The sequence below is a fragment of the Eutrema salsugineum genome, unplaced genomic scaffold (genome assembly GCF_000478725.1).
Source record: "Eutrema salsugineum unplaced genomic scaffold, Eutsalg1_0 scaffold_7, whole genome shotgun sequence".
Classification (NCBI taxonomy): Eukaryota; Viridiplantae; Streptophyta; class Magnoliopsida; order Brassicales; family Brassicaceae; genus Eutrema; species Eutrema salsugineum.
Genome location: NW_006256486.1, coordinates 5022169 through 5032333, shown reverse-complemented (window position 1 = coordinate 5032333; position 10165 = coordinate 5022169). Strand labels below are relative to the sequence as shown.

The window sequence follows — 10165 nt, the reverse complement described above, 5'->3', positions numbered from 1 at the left end:
TTTACATGCTAGTTCTTTTTGTGGTTAGTACTAGACTAGATGGTAGCTAGATTACTTGCACTACGAACTCCCACCAGAGGATTTATATTAATGAAAATCTTTTATGCCATGATATACTAGCTCATTTCACTTGAACATAATCTTGACATCTAATTCTCTCACTTTTATGGATCACTTTCAATATCTTATGCAGGTGTTTTCACTCAGTTTAAAGGTTTTATAAGTGTTTTTCATGTTTTGGTGTTTTAAAAGGCTTTTCAGGAAACTTGGAGCTTTGGAGTGCATTTTGGAACAAAAGTACATTTTTGAATAAATTCAGACCGTTAGATTAGGTCTAGGATTGTTTTTAGCATCAGTTAGAAGTCCTCAACACACAAATCCCTGTGGATTCGATCTCAAAGTAGTACTGCGTTTGCTGTGCACTTGCAGCTTATCTAGGGTAAAACTTGTGTTTTCCACTGCACCCACATCACTGTTAAACAACCAACAAGCGTTGACATTAGTAAGCATTATGTATAATGTATACACATAACATGGTTATATTTGCTTTGACAATCAGATATCTTGTCTATACAGACATATCCACAAATCCTTATCCAAATAACAATTTTTCATCATGAGTCATTTCTCATGAAAAAAATAAATATATTGGGCCCTTTTCAGAATGATATTTTTAAAATTTGACAAGGACCATTGGGTCGTCGCACCTCTTCTTACTTTCTTTGGCCAAGCCTGATCATGATTACATCCACGTGTTTTTTCCACCTGTAATCTCCATACAGATATATCCACATATTTTGCTCATACAGACACAACCACATGATTTTATCCATTTAAATTTACTCAAAGAAGCAAGGCTTCAATTGGAATATTGTGATTTTACTTTTGCCTATCCATGTTTATATGGTAATATTCATCCATCAACATATATACAACCAGATAAAGAAAGACTTGCAAAACCAATCATAACCGTGGATATTACGATTTAGAAAAGGGTATTAAACCACACATTTACTGCTTCGTGGATAAGATAAGAATTTAACACCACATACAAATCTAATTTTGATAGCTGTGAAAAAATAGGGATAAAAAGAAATTAATATTTACTTTTATTGGTAAAAGTAAAATTCTAAATAAAACAACAAGGTTTCAATTCATATGATTTTCCAACACTTTTCGACCACTTCCATCTCCCTTTAAATACACCAAAGGCCATCAATATATGATTTCATTTGGCATCTTCAGCTAATAAGTTCTCTTCAAATGATTTATACTCTCTCACAAAAGAACTGCTCTTAAACAAAATACACCCATCACCCCAAAAATAATATCTCATTCAAGATCTACGGATATGGCCACTCCATGTAACATAACTTCCCTCCCTTCAGATCTTTTGAACGAGATCCTTCTCAAAACGGCTTCTTCTTCGTACGCAGATCTCTGTCGAGCAAGAATTTTCTTCCAAAACTCTGAACGACATTCCTAATGAAGAGGGTTTCAACAAATTCGTGGATTTAATTTCTCTGAAAACACCATGGGTTTGGGATCAACATGGAAGGATGACTACTTTCTTTGGACGCTGCTTGGAGTCAGGCAATCCAACATCGTTATTTCTTAGAGGTGTGTCTGTCTTTTTCTACGAAGAAAATCTACAAGCAGGGTTGGCTTTAATTAAGGAGGCATCAGACGCTGGATGCCTTATGGCTACATACTGTCACACTATGCTTCGTCTAACCATGGATGGCAGCGATGAAGTATTCAACTCCAGCATTGATCTTTCTCGAGCCGATGCAATGGAGATGAGAATGGCTATGAACCGCAGCAACAGACGTCCGTGGAATTTTATCGTTCCGGCCGAGTTAGAAGATAAGGTGAATGAGTTGTTCGAAAAATCTTATAAATGGAATTGTGTTTATAGGAAGCTCGATCTTTGGGTGGGTGGGCAAAATCTGGAAGCTCTTTATGTCGAGCAGCTTTGCGATCCCTGCTTTTGGAAATTAGAGGCAGCTAAATTCTGGAAAATCATCCTTGAATTTGCAATGGAATGGCCTCATTGATTGTCTTCTTTATTTAGCGAATTTATCTTTTGTTCTACTTTATTTACGCCTTCAGTCATGTTTTAGACAAAATCTATTTGCATTATTTATTTCTGGTTTCATCCTTCTTATTTTTTAAAATTATTAAAATTATTAAATTAGGAAATACAAACTCAAAAATCAACACCATGTTTTTTAATTCAGATAAGAACAATTACGTATAATATTATATACGCGTATAAAAAAAAATTGTTCTTCTAACAAGTAACATAAGTGTAGGCCTCTTATATATCAACACCTCATCCATATGGACAGATACGCTTGGATGTATAACAAATTCATTGTTCTTTCAACCAGTCTAACATGAGTACGTAGGCCTCTCACTTATCCACACTTCCTCCATATGGATATGTTCATATGAATATTTGATATGACCTTATTAGATCAAACAATTACAAACCAACACATCGGCAAATACTGCCCTACCTCGATCTTATAATTACCAAAAATGTACAAGGCCAAAATGACTTCATACTTTTGCTGATTGGGGCTGGAACCACCACATCCACATCTGAACTACAATACATTTTGATCTCAAGTAATGAAAATGCCAACCCTCCACTGCCTCTCACTGCCTCAAAATTCAGCTATGATGTCACCATTTCCCTCGAGCTTCTGTGTCGGTCAGAAATCTAGAAAGAAAGCTCCACGACTCACAACAGCTGTAACTACCTCCAATTCTAGCTACAAACGGTGGACTCGAGACCATGAGATTGAAATTCAAATCTGGATCCAAATCATTCATCATAATCTGCGGCGAAACTTGATCAAAGACATTCAGCTCTGTCTGGATCTTATAATCGCTGCAACTAGACACGATCCATCGACTTGTGCTTCAATACAATTTTGAAGAAATGATGATAGTGGCTATGTGTGGTGTTGTTTAATGTAAATGTTTGATATTGATTTAATTTTCTTTTACCTTTTTTTTGGTATAAACACTTATTCAAAATCCATTAATCGATTTGCATAACAAAGATTTTGGCATGGAAAAACATCAAAACCAATTTTCTTGATATCATTTTAATATTAGGGAAGTTTTGTTCTATACACAACAACTTTATATCTAATAAATATATATATATATATATATTTGTTTCTTTTTGTTAAAGGATTTTTTTGAATGTAATGAAATGAGTTATAAACATGAGAAAAAAATATAAATAAAAACAGGGCCAAAAAAGCCCAACTGGGCACAGTTAAAGCAAAACACCTAAACCAAGAAGCTCCAAAACCAGACTAAACCAGAGACACTAAACTATATTATTATGAATATGATTAATATCAAAATCACTAATTCAAAATAATTAATAAAAATTATAAATAAATACTAAATTATTATTTTAAAAACTAATAAATTTTATAATAATATGTTTAATTTCAAATACTGGAAACATCACCCAAAACTGTATCTAGTAATGTAATATACTGGAAAACATTTGCTCCAATAAGTGGATCTTCTGGATTTGTCTTATGCATAATGTAAAATTTCTTAAATTGATCTAATCGATTTTTTGCATGATCAAAACTCAAATCAAATCCAAATTGTTCATTAGTATTCTTCAAAATACGTTCCTTTTGGAGTACACTAAAAATCTAGAATATTTATCTTGAGTTTTTTTTTTCACAATGATTCGTTGAAGTAACGCATATGTCATCTCGTTTGATCATGTAACTTTCTGAAAAACAAAAACAAGAATTATAACAAACTAATTTTGTTTAATAAGATACATATTTATAATTTCTTACTTTAAAAGTGGAAACAGAATAATTTATAAAATGAATTAAACCAAAGTATTATGACACTTATGCTTGTATCTTAATTTTCTTCAGCTGATATGAAAGTTATGATTAGAGACTAGAATTTGATAGAAAAAGTGAGATGTTAGGAGTTATATATATATAGGAGAAGATTAGTAGTGTTAAGGTTTTATAATTGTTTTTAACATGATATTCTATTTTTTTTTCTAGCGTAATTTTTTTTTACCCTACCGCTACCGCCCGCAACCGCAAACGCTGGCGGAAAACAGCTTTTAGATTTCAGCGGTATAAAACAATATAGGACAATTTGCAATGATTTTTATAATTGTGGTAAAATGCCACTAACCGCTACCAACCACAAATGCTGCATCATTTGCGGGTGATAGGAGTGAATCAATCAACACTTCAGTCTCTCTAGACACTCGCTCGTCGACGTCGACTTGTAATTACTAATTTTAAAAAAGTAATTCCCCAGGGTTCCGTCCTAAAAACTCTTTCTTTGTCACCGGAGAATTTTTTTGCCGTTAATGTTTCCCGGAAAAGCTTCTTACGCCGCCTTGTAACTTCATCACTTCGGGTAGAGCAACGTAATCGAGGTACTCATTTCCCAGATTGCGCTTGATTCTGCTTTTTTTTTTGTGTGTGTTTGAAAATTGATTTGTAGGGACACCAACGAGGTAGTTTCGTCTACTTTCTGTGTTTGTGAACCTTATTTCTGAGAATGCTCTTGTTTCTAAGGCAGAGTTTGATTTTGCTTCAATATCTTATTATTTTCCCATAGATTTGATGAAATCGAAGATTCTGGGAAATTTAATATATCGGAGCTAGGAAAAAACATTTCCCAGGATTTTTGTAAAAAAGCCGCAACCTTGTTCTTCGATGAGTACGGACTCATAAGTCACCAGCTAAACTCGTTCAGCTTCTTTATAAAGCTCGGGATTCAAAAGGTGTTTGATACCTTTGGTGAGATGGTTGTCGAGCCTTCTTTTTGATTCAACGAAGAACAATGAGCTTGATTGGAGATACGCCTCAGTGAAGTTTGGGGAAGTCAGTGTGGAGAAGCCCACATTCTTAGCAAATGACAAGGAGCTCGAGTTTCGTCCATGGCATGCAAGGCTTCAGAACATGACTTGCTCATTAAGGATGAAAGTGAGCGTCCAAGTTCTGGTAAAAAAACACTACAAGACTTTTCTTTTTAAAAATTTAAATAAGCTGTTTGTTAACACAGGAATGTTTTTCCGATACTTGTATTTGGCAATAGGAGGATAGTGCATTGTGCTTTTCTATAGCTTTAGAAAGGGAAATAACTTATTGTGTAGATATAAAGAGTACAATCTTGTGTCTTTTTATTTAGTCTATTCTTTTTGTCTCGGTTGAAATTTTTTGCTTCAGACTTGAGTTGCAGACTTGCAGTGGTTTGAACTGTCAGTTAGAGTCGCTGTTTCCTTCGTTGTATTGTCTTTTCATTGTGGGATTAACTCTTTGCTAACTTTCTCTTCATTGTCTCATTTGGCAAGGTGTTTGTAAAAAAAAGTTGTCAGAAGCGACAAATTCAAAATCGGGCAAGAAGAATTTGTCGAGAAGAAGGTTTTAGATGACAAGACGCAGGACATTCTAATTGGTAGGATACCTGTTATGTTGAAATCTGATCTTTGCCAGAAAGGGGAAAAAAAAATAAAAAGGGGAATTGTGCCTTTGATGAGGGTGGATATTTCGTGATCAGAAGGGCTAAAAAGGTGAGTTACATCAGTTTGGCATTTCTTGCATATGTGCTGTTATGTAATTTTTATTTCAAACAATTTCTCAGCACCTGTATCCTAATCTATGTATTTCACTTGCTGCTTGAACTGTCTCCACTAACGAGATTATCCTTTTTGGCAATGAATCTAGTTTATGCTTTTATTATATCCTGGAAAAGACACCGTGAAGTTGTTTCTCTTATTGTGGTCAACATTCTGTATAGTTGCCTTGAAGTTATTATATTCTGTATTCTCTGAAGATGAATACATTGTGTTGTTACAGGTCTTTATTGCTCAAGAGAATATATCACGAAAAGACTCTGGGTTTCTAATACACCTGCTTGGAGAGTCTCATACAGGTTGGAAACTAAGAGAAAAAGACTTATTGTGCGTATTGGAGAGTATCATAAATCAGAAGCGTCAAAGAAAAGAGATAAAGCACTGACAGTGTACTTCTTGTCGACTGAAATCCCAGTTTGGATCCTGTTCTTTGCCTTGGGTGTCTCTTTAGACAAAGAAGCGATTGATCTTATTGATTTTGATGGTGATGATGCAAGCACAATCAATATTCTTTTTGCCTCTATCCATGACGCTGATGGAGCATGTGAAGCATTTCGTGATGGGACAAACTCTTTAAAATATGTTGCGAGTCAGATAAGAAGCTCAGGATTTCCATCTGAAGAAGATGTTGATGAGTGCTTACGTCTTCATTTGTTTCCTGGCCTCCAAGGTCCAAAACGGGAAGCATGTTTCTTGGTTTATAAGGTGAAGTGCCTTCTGTGTGCATACTTTAGGAAGTCAAATTGTGAGAACAGAGACAGTTTCAGGGTTGAGCTAGCAGGAGAACTATTAGAGAGAGAGCTGATCAGGGTGCATGTAGCACATGCTAGAAGAGCCATGACCAGTGGCCATGCAGAGACACCTCGTAGGCGACGGTGATTTAAAGCCAATCGAACATTATTTGGATGCTTCCATAATCACCAATGGGCTTACTAGAGCCTTCTCCACTGGAGCGTGGTCTTATCCTTTCAGAATTCAGACCGATGAAATGGGTTTCAGGAGTTGTAGCAAAATTCCATTGCAGACTTTGATTGACTTGAGGAGAACGCGGCAACAAGTCCAGTATACGAGCAAGGTTGGAGACGCTAGATATCCGTAAGTAAACTTCCCACATATAATAGTAATATTTTGATCTATAGACTGCACTTACACCATTTTGCACGTCTTCAGTTTGTTGTATCAGATAATTGTACTAACTTATTTCATATAGTTTATGGTCGTGATCACATGTGTTCTGTGCTGTCCTAGGTCTATTTATTTCAGATTTGAATTCACATAATCATTACCGTTTGAAGTAGTCTGGACTCTGGAGTCTCTGGACATTGATACTTTTTCTTTCTTACAGTCACTCTCCTAGTAGTTTTTTTTTTCAGATGCTGACTAAATTTTCTGGTTAATGTTGAATAAAAGCTGGTGGGAAAATGAAATTGTGTTTGGAAGTTATATTGGGTGCATATCAGAACTCATCTGAAATCTTGTAATGGTTTTTCACAGGCATCGTTCTCATTGGGGGAGAGTGTGTTTTTTTGTCAACTCCAGACGGAGAAAATTGTGGTCTAGTGAAGAACATGTCTCTCCTGGGACTTGTTAGCACTCAGATTTTGCGGTGAATGCGATAGTTGCGGTGAGTGTACATCTTGGGTATAACCAAGAGGACTCCATTGTGATGAACAAGGCCTCAATGGAGCGAGGGATGATCTATTCTTTTAGTAATCTGATGTTCCACTATTAGTTTTTGTCATCTTGCATGTTCGTTCTCCATGCCTTGGAGACAAATTCTCCAGTATGCATGGCCAGAAAGGTGTTGTAGGCTACCTAGAGGCACAAGATAATTTTCCTTTCACAAGCCAAGGAATAGTCCCTGATATTGTAATAAATCCACATCTAGGCAAACACCAGGCCAGCTTTTGGAGGCTGCTTTGTCATAATTAATCACACTCAAGTTTATTCGGACTACAAAAACAGGCATAATATCGTATGAACATATAGTCCTAGCGTGTGGATCCCTAAGATCTTGAGACCATCTCCAATGGTCCTTCAAATTTTACTTTTTTCTTCATTTTGAAGATAAAAATGAAGAAGTCTTTTCCAATGGTGCTTCAATTTCATCTTCAAAATGAAGAAATGAATTTGAAGGAACACTGTTCATTTCTTCATTTTTTAAAGGTGAACTTTTTTATTACAAAATGTAACTTTAACTTTTTATATGTTTTGTTTTATACCTAAACATTTATATGTTTTTTGTACCTAATTTTTTTTAAAACTATGGATTTGTCCAATCAAATTATAAACTAAAAATATAATAAGCACAATAAAAAATACAATAACATATATTAATTAAGAAATACAAGAACATAGCCAACTACAAAATTAAAAATACATATCTAATACTAAATTATAAATAATAAAACTTAACATAACATAAACTAACAACTTAATAATCTGAGAAACTATTTATACATCCATTAAAATTATTAAATTTTTGTTGAAATTTTACAATAAATAAAATAAGTAGGTGAAAACTTATAAAACAGAAAATTGAAGGATCTTATTAACAATTAGTAATAACATAGAGAGATAGAATATACCTAAAATATTCTTTTTGAATAAAAAAATGAAGAAAAGTTGATCCAATGGTTTCTTCATTTTTTCCTTCAAAAATGAAGAAACTTCAAAAATGAAGAAAAAAATGAAGAAACCATTGGAGATGCTCTTATACGTTTACTTAGACTTGGGTATTGGGTGTAGAATCTATTATATTAAAACAGAAACACATTTAGTACTTGCTTCCAAACACTCCTAATTTTTTTTAAGTGTTTAAAAATAATTTTAATAATTATTTATATTTAATTTCGAAAATTAGTTATTAATTTAAATATTTTTAGAATTCCTTAAATATAAGTAATTTAGATTTGATTTGATTTGATTAAAAATAATAAATCAGATATTAATTTAGATTTGATTTAAAGATTCTAATTTAAATAATTTCTATACTATTAAACATTTTAATCAAAAATATCTAGAATTTTTGAAAAAAACATAATTCACATATGAAAAATAATGGTCATATTTGAAATATAAAATATTTATAATGATGTAAAATGATATAATTTTTATGTTGCTTATATAATATATTTACGATTATGATTTATTTACAAATTAATAATAAAATAATAAGTAAAATTTAAATGTATAATTTAAATATTAAAAATATATTTTTTAAAATTTATAGAACTAAAAATATATATAAAAACCGGGTTAAAAATATTTTGGTAACTAAAATCACTAATTCTGAATTATACATATATATCGAAAATATATTTTTCATACAAAATAAAAACATAAAAAATTAAAAATTATTGCATACACTATAATATGGTTTGAAAAACCAGTTGTACACTCCCTTCGTTGATTAAATTTTAGAAAACTATAATATTAAATAATACTGTTAATACATCTCAAACTTTTAACAAATATTTATATTATGTGGTAGTATGAACGAAAAAGTTAGAATTATGTTTTTATAATAGTTCATTTTAAATTAATATTAGCGGACGGGTTAAAATTATATTTTTATAATCATAATTAATTTTAATACTATAAAAATATATTTAAACACAAAAATCAATATTTTCACTTATTAAAAAATATATTTATAAAAATTATTATATCTAAACTCAAAAACACAAATTATATTAAAAAATTCGTTAAACAATAAAAAATATTCCCATACGAATGCACGGGGTTAGAATCTAGTATAAGTTAAGATATATGAACGAATACAGAACAGCATTTCACTGCACAGTGTTTCCATGTTGAGTGGTTATGAACCTGAAACATTAAACATAACATAGTGACTGTTATAAACTTGAACTTGTAAATGTTGTGGCAAGGCTGGGTTTTCCAAATGGGGAAATGAGAAGGTGTACAACGGTAGAACAGGCGAGGTGATGCTTTCTCTAGTATTCATGGGACCGACGTTTTACCAGCGACTTGTTCACATGGCAGAGGACAGATTCAAGTTCAGGAACGCAGGACCAGTCCATCCGCTCACCAGACAACCAGTCGCTGACAAAAAAAAAAACGTTTTGGCGGACTCAAATTCGGAAAGATGGAGCGTGATATTGCCTCATAGCACATGGGGCTTCGTCTAACTTGCATGAACGTCTTCTTCACTCTCAGTGAATCCTCATAGATGCACGTCTGCAGGAGGTGCCAGAACGTAGCAAATAAGATAGAGAGGACAGCTAGTTACGGTAATAAGATCAGAGGACCGTACTGCAAATTGTGCCAGTCAACAGATGATGTGGTTCGTGTGGCGCTAGCTAAGCTTCTGGTTCAAGAACTATTCAGTATGGGCATTAATCTCAAGTTCGACAACAAGCTCTGCTAATACGGTCTTAAGTCATCATCCCTATCTATATATTTTTGTGGCGCCAACTCTTTAGACAATCTTTAATTTTGGTACCATTTGATCTCAATCTTTACTTTTTCGTTTTTTTTATCTCT

The 10165-nt window shown here is 33.2% G+C and overlaps 1 pseudogene; it reads left to right on the top strand.

Moving 5' to 3' along the window:
* The first annotated feature begins 1559 nt into the window (after positions 1-1559).
* Positions 1560-10049, top strand: LOC112082967 (annotated as a pseudogene).
* Positions 10050-10165: the final 116 nt, after the last annotated feature.